Source organism: Benincasa hispida, chromosome 3 (genome assembly GCF_027475165.1).
Source record: "Benincasa hispida cultivar pf3 chromosome 3, pf3_genome.v1.1, whole genome shotgun sequence".
Taxonomy (NCBI): domain Eukaryota; kingdom Viridiplantae; phylum Streptophyta; class Magnoliopsida; order Cucurbitales; family Cucurbitaceae; genus Benincasa; species Benincasa hispida.
The window spans coordinates 38,323,031-38,333,619 of record NC_143480.1 but is presented as its reverse complement, the minus strand read 5'-3'; the positions used below and the strand labels follow the sequence as shown (position 1 = coordinate 38,333,619).

Sequence of the window (10,589 nt, the reverse complement as noted above, 5' to 3'; positions counted from 1 at the left end):
TTTGTTGCTGACTAACGCATCGCACTCCCCCGTTAGAGCAATTACTTCTATCTCACTGATTCTCCTCTTCTTCATTAGAATATCTTTTAGAAATTTACGTACTTCAACATTTTCTCTAAGGCTTCTATGAGTGGGATATTAATGTGCAGTTGCCTTATAAGTTCAAGAAAACACTTAAACTGCTGCTCATCATTCTTCTTCAGTAAGCATCTGAGAAATGCTGCTTTCAGCTGCATCGCAGGTTTTCCTGCATTAGACATGCTTGGGTTCGAATGACTTGTGGATTCTTGCATCCGTTCTTCTTGATCTTCCAATGCCTTCGGGCGTGTTGTGTGCTTAGTTGAAGGATTGTTGTTTCTTGGGTTCACGGTTCCTTCTACAAGAGGTCTGCCACTTCGCAATGTCACTACATGACATTACTCTTTTTTGTTGCTATTTTCTGGGGTTTCTGTATTGTTGGGCAAGACTCTTGGCAGCCGATTCTTTAGCTTACTAGCGGTTTGACCCACTTGTATCTCCATATTTCTAATGGATGACGCTTGGCTTTTTAGTAATGCATCGTTTTGGGTAGTATATTCCTTTAAGAGGTTTTCAAGCGAAGATTCTGAACTCGACGCATGACTTCCTCTATTAAAGGATTGTTGGCATAGCTGCTGTGATGGTTGGAATCCAGGCGACGGTCCTTACCTATGCTGCTGATTTACCCTTGGTTGATGTTGCTCCTTTTGGTGACCTCGCCAAGAGAAATTTGGATGGTTCCTCCATCCGGGATTATAGGTGTTCGAGAATGGGTTGTTTTTAATAAAGCATACCGACTCGGATTATGTGAGCAATCAGTGTAGGAATGAGGATCTCCACAGCCCACGCAGTTAACCATAAGCTCTACGAATGTTCCCACCTGATTTACCTTTTGCGAGTTTGATGCGTTCCACAGTGATATATTCTGCAAAAGGTTTGTCATGGTAGCCACTTGTGTAGAGAGTGTGGCTATTGTATTAGAATCAACAGAGTTCACATTCTGAGATCGTCTCCTCCTATCTGCTCTTGCGTCATAAGTGTCATCTACCCATTCCATAGTATGCTTAACGATGCGGTTCAGTATTTCCTTAGCTTCATTGTAAGATTTGTCCATGATACCGCTAGTTGCAGCTGCGTCAGCTGCCATTTGAGATGCTCTATTTAATTTGCCATAAAAAGTTTCCATTTGGACAGTTAAAGGTAGTCCATGATTGGGGAAATTCTTGACCAGTCCTTTAAATTCTTCTTGCTCAAAGTTCATTATTTCTCTCTGCCTCCTTGCTTTTGTGGTGGGTGGAAAATATTTCTACTGAATTTCTCCACTATCTTTTCCCAAGTCGTTATCTCCCTAGGCTTCAAAAAACTCGCCCATTGTTTTGCATCGTCACGCAGAGAATATGAGAATAAAGATAGCTGATAGCTTTTGGGGTGATCCCAGAAATCACAAACGAGTTGCACGTCTTTAGGAAACGTTTCATGTGGGTATGAGGGTCTTTTTCACGAGCACCCCCAAACTAGCCAGCTGTTTGAAGCATTTGTAACATCATAGATTTCATCTCAAATCTTGTCCCATCTGGCGGTTGATATATGATCCCTGGTGAGAAATCATACAACATAGGAGACGCATACTCTCGCATGGGACGTGTACTACTGTTTGCCATTATGATAGGATTTTGAGCAACGTGGGCTAGTTGTTAAGTTAAGTTATGATTTGCTTGCTCGTCTTCCATTTGTTGTTGTCTGATTTACTGTTTGAGTAGTTGCTCCCTTAACCTATGGCGACGATTAGATCGATTTCTTCATTGGAAGGTTCTTTCAACTTCGGGGTTGTATACGAGTTCAGGAGTGTTTTCCCTTCTCATAAACATTTAGAAGCTTCGGCTTAGCTTGTAATACTCCCTCAGCTGTAAGTTTCCTACAAAAGATATAAGCAAAATTTCTGGTTAGTTTTCTTGCTAAATCCCCAAGAACAGCGCTAAAAACTTGTTCGTTCAATTCGTGATGTGAGCTTAGGAGTGTATTGTATGAGGAAATTGGAAAAAGAGTGCAAATGTGAATGATGCGTTAATGCATTAGTGATGCGTGAGAGATGCGTGAAGGGACATGTGATACTCCTCTTTATCCGTTCAAGTTTTCCTGAACCAGATCCAAGTATAAATCCAATTCAGGTTTCTGGTAAGTCTAGGGTCGAACTCACAGATTTAGATTAAAGCTAACGCAAAGCCTGCGTTGTAGTTGAGGTAGAAGTATCCTAAGTGAATGCGGAATGAGTTAACTACACTAAGTTTGTTGTGTGCAGGCAAGAAGGTACAAAAAGGTCAAGTAGAAAACAGGGGGGTCGTGTAAAAATGGTGTTCAGTGCAAGTGATAAGCGTCGATCTAAGTGAAATGTACACGTATAAGAATGCGATGCAGATGGAAATGACTTGTTTATCTCTGTTTATGCGTTAGATTTCTGCTTACTTTTTATTCAGAACTTCTTAATGCGAATGCCATACAATTTCCTATCTCTAGGATGTATGCGTTAGTCACAAAATGCAATAAAAAACTAGTGCTTCTATCTCTAGATGTACCAAGCGTTTCTAACTTAATGCTTGCTTATTCTCTCGAATAATTCAAGCTAAAGTAGCTTTTACAAAGTGATTTAGTTGGCTTAGATGTTTGGAAATGGACTTTGCTTGAAGTTATAGATGCATCTAACGTAAAGCAAGAAATAAATAGTAGCAAAGTGTAGTAGATCAAATATGTGAATTCATAAAGAAACAGATTATCTTTACAAGATCAATACTCAATCAAATGAGATGAAGAGAATTAGAATTGGGATGAAAAAAAAAGAGTCAAGCCGCAGAGTACAATCTCTTGTCCTCTTTGGCTCAATTTAAATTCGTGTACAACCAACTTGTAGAAGAAATGGAAGAAAATTCTCTCTTGAGCTAAGCTTTCCCCACTCTTTGATCGACCGTAGGGGTGGATTTCTTCCTTCATGTGTTCTTCTTGTCACAGCAACACAACTTTAAGTCTCTAAATTTCAGAATTATACAAAATGAGCTAGTCTCTTCATCTGGTAGGATTTCTTCTATTTATAGGCATTTTTCTTCATCAGCTTCATGATGGGGTAGCATTAAATTCCATACCTTGGTCTGCCGCTTGACACAGACATTTTTCAAATGCCGCCAGCTGTAGATGCCCATGCTTGCAAGTGGTGATTTGACAAAAGCAACCTGAATCAATGAATCTTTCTTATGTTGAAACCCCTCCGACGCATGCCTATCCGTTGACGTTGCCTGCGACACTTAGAATCTTTATTGAAATCCTGCAATATTATGCATTAGTGACGCAACTTTTCAGTAATAAACACTATTTTGTATGAGTTTAGTAGCGTTTGAGTAATTCTATGCGTTTTCTCTAAGAATGATGAGATTTTATCATTAAAAACCCTAATTATTCCAACTTTTGAGAGACGCTTCCTTATGTCCGCCATTAGCTTAAGGCTAGTGTAACGAAGGGCTTAATAACTTGTATTTCTACAAGTTATCAGGATGATTAGTCTATTTCTCCTCAGGGGTAAACAACTCTAGAGATGAATGAGGGCACCTATTCGAGGTATACACTGTGTAGGCTGCAGCTTCTGCCCAATAATTTTCACTTAGGATAGCATCAGAAAGAAAACATCTAACCCTTTCCATTATAGTTCTGTTTAACCTCTCAGCAACCCCATTCTGTTGAGGTGTATTAGTTATACCATTCTCACTATAATATTTTTCAAAGTATTCATTGCAAAACTCAAGCCTATTGCCAGTTCTGAAGTATTTTAACCTTTTAGATGCTTGGGTTTTTATCATAGCTTTCCATTCTTTAAACTTCCCAAAAACTTGGTCCTTAGTTTTAAGAAAGTATATCCAGCTCTTCCTAGAAAAGTCATTTATAGAGGTTAGAAAAATACGTTCAGCCACTAAGGCTTGGTGTAGAAGATGGACCCCATAGATCAGAATGAACATAATCCAATATTTTTTTGGTGGTATGCTGAGATTTTGTGAAACTTTGTCTGATTGCTTTCTCTAGAATATAGTGTTCACAGGAGGAAAGGTGCTCATTGATCCCTTTGGGCAGTATCCCTTATTTAGACAGTGCTTGCATACCTTTTACACTGATATAGGATAGTTTTTTGTGCTACGAGTTTGTCTATGTCAAGCTTGTTGTTGAAACGGTGTAGGCACTAGTCATCATCTCTACTCCTCTTACAATATAGAGGTCATTGACCTTTTCACCAACTAACACTACCTTAAAATCCTTAATCACTTTTAGGATTCCATCTTTTCCTCTTCACTCACACCCAATAGAGTCAAGCATACCCAGAGATATCAAATTTCTCTTGAAAAAGGTACATGTCTCATATTTCTGAGAAGCTTGATTGATCCATCCTTTAGTTTTAAGGATACTGAAACAACTCCTTTGATTTTGCAGGCTTCATTGTTCCCCATGTACACAAATTCTCCATCCACATCATTGTAGGTATTAAACCAAGGTCTGAAGGGTGTCATATGATAGGTATAACCAAAGTTAAGTACCCAGTCATGCTTCCCAAGTGGACTTATTTGGTTGGTTTTGTTTCTAGTAGAGGCTAAGGCATCAGAATAGAAGTAGGACCCTTCAACCACTGAAGTTTTTAGCTGTTTTCCTTTCTGATCCTTCTCTTTTTCTTGATTTTTTTCGTTTTAAGCTATAGCAATCCCTCATCAAGTGTCCTTTCTTCATTCAGTAGTTACATCCCAACTTGGTTTTGAGTTTATGCTTTTCACCAGATTGATTTTTAGTCCCTTTAGACCGATTCTGCTTGTTCTTGCCCTTGACAAATAACCCTTTTGCACCACGCTGTTCCTTTTTGACTGACCGAAGCTAAAACTCTCTAGTTCTTAATGCTGAAATAATGGCATTAGTGGTAACTAACTCTTTGCCATATTTCAAGTCATTCTTTTGATGGAACACAAGACATACGCAGCGGAAAAAGGACCTAATTATACTCTAATTGCTTTTAATTAAAAGGAAATTAGCATGCAATTGAAGAAAAAAAATAGTAAATTAAAATGGATAGCATACAACCTTTGAAGCTCCCGAAAAATGCTCTTCCTTGCTGAATCTTGACCCGAACTCTTCCGGACTACCACTAGAGTTGACCTACTATCCTCTGGACTCAGAACCGGGTTGTGGGACACGATGGATGAAGAAAACCGAGAGAGAGAATGAGATGGAAAAAGAAATGGAATTTTGGGTTAGGTTTGGGTTTCGAATTTGCTCCAAAGTAGTGATTTTTCCAGCCCAAATTTAGAAAACAATTTTGGAAAAATGGCCAAATTTTTTTAATCCAAATTCAAAACCCATATTTATAGAAAAGAGCCATGCAAAAATTGCATGAAATCAATTCATAAAAACCCAACACCTAGAATCCATTATCTAAGTGGCCTTAATGTCTCCACTATAAGCCAACACCTAGCCCACTATTTTGTTAGTGGAATTATCAAACAAGAGTTTGGATTTTCCCACAAATTTTAGTCAAAGGGCAAAATAGTCATTTTGTCAAAGTCAAACTTTGACAAAAAAGTCAACATTTTGACTTTTTATGATTTTTCCGTGTTGACTAATTTTGACCTCCCGAGCATGAATCCGCATTCATTTTCTCAAAATTCAAATCACATTTGAATATAAGGTCGGTCAAAATTTGACTTTTCAAAGTCAAAAGTCAACTCTTTGACTTTTTACATCTTTGACCATCTCCATTATTTCCGAGCTTTCGAATATGAACATATTCATATTCTTGATATTTAAATCTCATTTAAATATTAAAGCTGTATCTCTAAACTAAAAAACTCGACCACTATATCACATATACTTGTCGGTTTCTCTCTCTTCACCTAATTCGAACAATTTGAATCATTCTATCATACTGTTCTAAGTTTATTCCATATGAACTAGTAGGGGAACCTAATGGACCTATAGATCATGGGCTCTAACAATCCGATATTAGCTGGCTAAACTCTTTAGATGGAGCTAATCAACATTCGTTAACTCACGGGTCATTCCACTATAGTCCTGTAGTTGCACTCCTCTCAATTTAGATATATTTGTGTCCATATGATATAACCATGATTAGTAACTTAATCCTTCACAGGTTGTTCGTAATCTCGGCTGGGTCATAAAAACCGTTTTACCCCCGAGACTACATCTTATTCCTTAAGTTCCACTGATCCTCTAATGAACAATTGGTTTAAGGTCCAACTTATAAACCGAACTCCTCTTGGGCCAAGGAGAGGTGGGGTCCCTTGTTCAAGACCTGGATTCAGTACTAAAGGGAACAACCTATCTACTATCTCTATAATGGGTAGGAGTGAATTCCGTCTTGCACCCTATGTTTCCAACTATCCACCTGATCTTACCCCTGAAATGGGAGGCTTATTGGGCCAGCGATATTGAGCTGCCCTCACTTATGCAGATCTAAGGATAATTTCGAGTGAACAGGAGTTCATACTTAGCTCAGGATTAAGATTAAGTTACCTAGGTCATCAATTAACGAAATAGTGTGTTTTATACATAAAACGACGTTTAGAATGTAAAAATTGACTATTTCATGGTTCAGTCTTATGTAAACTCTTTACATAGGATGCCCCCACTTCATGTCTCCACATGAACGATTTAGGATCACATCGTTTGTACTAACTACAAAATGGGCCGCAATCATAGTGTCCCCAGAATAAGGCGTCCAACCTTATTCATATACTATAGACCATTTTGGCTATATATTTGAACTTGATCCATATTTATGTCACTGCATAAAGTTCAAACTACATTAAATGGCCTCAGGACCTTAGTTTATTGGATTCAAGATTACAATTTCAATAACAACTTTATCGAAAAACAAAACAGAATATGTTTATTAATTTACAAACTACGAGTCTTAGGACATAAAATCCAACATCTTTACCTCCTTATAGGCTTCGAGCAAAGAGTTCAATAAGACAAAGGTTTCATTCTCACCGCCAATCTTTTCGCTAAGGCTCTTGAACTTAGAAACTATCCTTTTAAACTCATCCAAATTTTCTGATAGTGGTTTAGCAGAATCCATCTTAAAAGGGAAGAACTTTTTCCTTAGGTACATCTTGTTGGGGAGATCCTTGGATGCAAAGAGACCTTCCAACTTGACCCACATCTTGTAGGTCGTGTCTTAATCGATCACCTGTCTCAAGATGCTATCACTGAGATTAAGAACTAAAGTTCCATAGGCTGTAAGTTTCATGTCTTCCCTTTCTTGAGCTGTTAATGTAGGTGGCAGAGTCAACAAGTCTAAAAGGGCTTTATGAGCTCTCTGTTGTCTAAGAACAACTTTGATTTTGGTCTTCCACAGATCAAAATCACCCTTTCCATCGAACTTCTCTATTTCAAATCTAGCAACAACCATCACTAACTTGATCGAGTATCAAGAATGGTTTTCTTGAGTATCTTGATGCTCCAAGAATGTTGATCTTGATGATCTTCAAATGCTCTAATACCACAAATGGAACTCGATTAGTGTTGATCGATACTTAACTCTACTCGATAAGTCTTGTCTTTACTCGAAGCAACTCGAAGACGAAAATGACTTGACTCGATAGAAGAAATTGATGTGTTTGATAACAAGATTGTGTTTACGCGATTTGCAGAAAGATTGATGTCGATTGAACAAAGAAGATAAAGAGAAGAAGAAGAAACACACGGAATTACATGGTTCGATCAAGATGCCTACATCCATGGGAAGATTCAGGTTCTTTTTCATTGGTAGATTGCGTACGACTTTGTTTTGTTTACAGAAAAATATAAAATTATGAATTACCTTGTTTTGTTTTTTATAACGGGCAGAAATGCACGTTATCATAGTGCTAAGTTCTTAAACAATGCTAACTTGCACTGATAAAATATGTTAAATTGCGTCTAAAAGCATTAAGTTTACAACATTGCGGTCGCAAACGTTCATCGCATAGAAATAGTTGATTTTTGTATTTTTATGCAGAATATGCGTTGATGTAAGGTGGAAAGAGCGATCACAAGAAATCATTGGTCGAGCGCATCATTACCGCAAGGATTTGAAATGATTTGTGTTCGCAGAAATATACTCAAGAAGGATTGCCACATAAGAGTCAGCGTAACTTGGTGGGCGCATCTGGGTGAAAGGCATAATTAATCACGATGGAACAGAAAGCTGATGACGGTCGAATCCGAATTAAGCTCACAGCCGCTAACGATAACAAGTACATTCAGCTTTTCAGTGACAAATATTCAGCGCATTAGTCAGGGAATTAAAGCCATCCCATCTGTGTAATCATAAAAGAGAAACTGCCTTCACCCCGAAGCTTTATAAATACCAGAGGCATCCTTCAGAAAAGGGGTTCCACCAGTTAACGAATTCACTTGTTCAACGATTTAGGAGCTTTAGCCGTGTTCATAGTTTTCTTTTATTTTTAAGGCAGAGCAAGGGAAGAGTAGAGGCATTAGAAGATCGTTCAGGGCAACTCGAGAGAGAACCTGAAGGCGTAAAAGGAGAGAGCATGCCAACTCTCGTGAAAGCGAGATTATTTTTTGAACATGAGTAAAAAGACAGTGTAAAAGCCTGGGCAGCAAGAGATTGCTACCAGACTCTTTATTCTATTCTTGCATTGTTATTTTGTACTTCATCTTTATATTTATATAATGGAAGTTCTTATTCTACATCTGTTCACTTTCTTAGCACGCATGAGTAGCTAAACTTGTCGAATGGATTGAGAAGAACTAAGCTAACATGACCTAGGATGTTCATTGCTTGCGATTATCTTGTGTTATGCTGTGCCCAACATCCCTTTAGAGCTACTGGAGAGAAAGTCTAAAGAAAGAACCTAAGACTTGAGAGAGCTAGGTTAGAATCTAAACTTGAGAAAGCAAGATTAGAAATGCATAAACAAGAGGCAGGGACTTAGGGATAAGCTCTGTTTGCCAACCTGCATCGCATGCATCCTAGAGATAGGTATGATATTATGTGGTCGCCTTATTTGTGTATGTGTCATTTTGTCAACGCATAAATAAGAATAGAGGCTTATGTGTAGGTTCTATAGACTTATCGTATATATCACATGCGTTCTAGCCGTAGAAGCCGTGGCATTTGACCGAGAGGTGGTTTACTGTTGTATGCATGTTGCATGATCGCATAGCATGAACGCATGATAAGAAGTGTTAGCTGGAACTTTTTTCAACCCGTTCACCGCATACTCATCGTATCTTCCATTTATCAACTCTTTTTGAACTCCGCCGCATGTGTTTATTTTCATTACCGCAACAAACAAAACCAACACTTATTTGAGTTACCGGTTACCGCAAAGTTTTCCTAAAAATTACCACCGCAACCTATTTTCCCAAGTCCCTGAGTTCGACCCTGGACTTACTAGGAAACTCAGTGGGGTTTACACTTGGATTCCACTGAGAAAACTTGAGTGCTCAACGCATTCCATCATCGTAATTCATCCATAATTCCACATCATAAAACAACGCATCAAGTTTTTGGCGCCGTTGCCGGGGACTTCGGCAAAATAGTGTGCTAACGGAACTTTTCTGATTTCTTTGCAGACTCTCAATCTCTAGTGAATTATGACCCAGAGATTGAGAGAACATTTCGACGCAGACTAAGAGACAATCGGCAACAATAAGAAAGAACACCAAGAATGGCGGAACAACCAGAAGTAAGGGCTGCAAATGCAAACAATATAATGGCCAACCCCATCCTTTTGGCGAATAATCGCATAGACCCATTTGGGACTATGCGTCACCTAACCTTTATGTTTTCTCTCTAGAAATCATGAGGCTGGCGTTGGATCGAGGTTTAAAATGAAGCCGGTAATGTTGCAGATGATCCAGGCTACTGGGCAGTTTGGAGGAAGGTGTGGCGAAGATCCGCACACTCAACTCCGGAGCTTCATAGAAATCTGCAACACTTTTGTGTTCCCGAATATCTCAACCAAGAAAGTTCAACTCACTCTGTTCCCATTCTCATTGTGTGATCAGGCAAGAAAATGGGCATATTCTCTCGAACCGGGGGAGATAACTTCGTGGGAACAGGTGGTCGAAAAGTTTATGAAGAAGTATTTCCCACCAACCGAGAATGCTAGGAGAAGAAAATTAATAACAAATTTTGAACAAGAAGATGACAAATCGGTCAGCGATGCTTGGGTGAGGTTCAAGCGGCTGATAAGAGATTGCCCACATAATGGCTTACCAGACTGCCTGCAAATGGAGATTTTTTTACCAAGGATTGAATCCCTTTTCATAGACCACTGTCAATGCGGAAGCCGCTGGTGGTCTGCTAGACAAAACATATGAGGAGGCAAAGAGTATACTTGATCACATTTCCAAAAATCACGAGGATTGGCGGGAAAGCGATCAAAGATTAAGAATTAAAGATAATGACGCAAACAACGGGGCCATCGCATCCTTGCAAAATCAAATGACTGCGATGATGAGTTTAATACAAGACATCACAATTAATAACACAAGTGCGAAGAAAAGGCATGTCAACACAA

General features: G+C 38.8%; 1 non-coding gene across 1 annotated transcript; it reads right to left on the bottom strand.

The window, feature by feature from the left end:
- Nucleotides 1-10,176: 10,176 nt before the first annotated feature.
- Nucleotides 10,177-10,283, bottom strand: LOC150037248 (small nucleolar RNA R71). The gene has a single exon (XR_016528847.1). It is a non-coding gene; the product is annotated as a small nucleolar RNA R71 (small nucleolar RNA).
- Nucleotides 10,284-10,589: the final 306 nt, after the last annotated feature.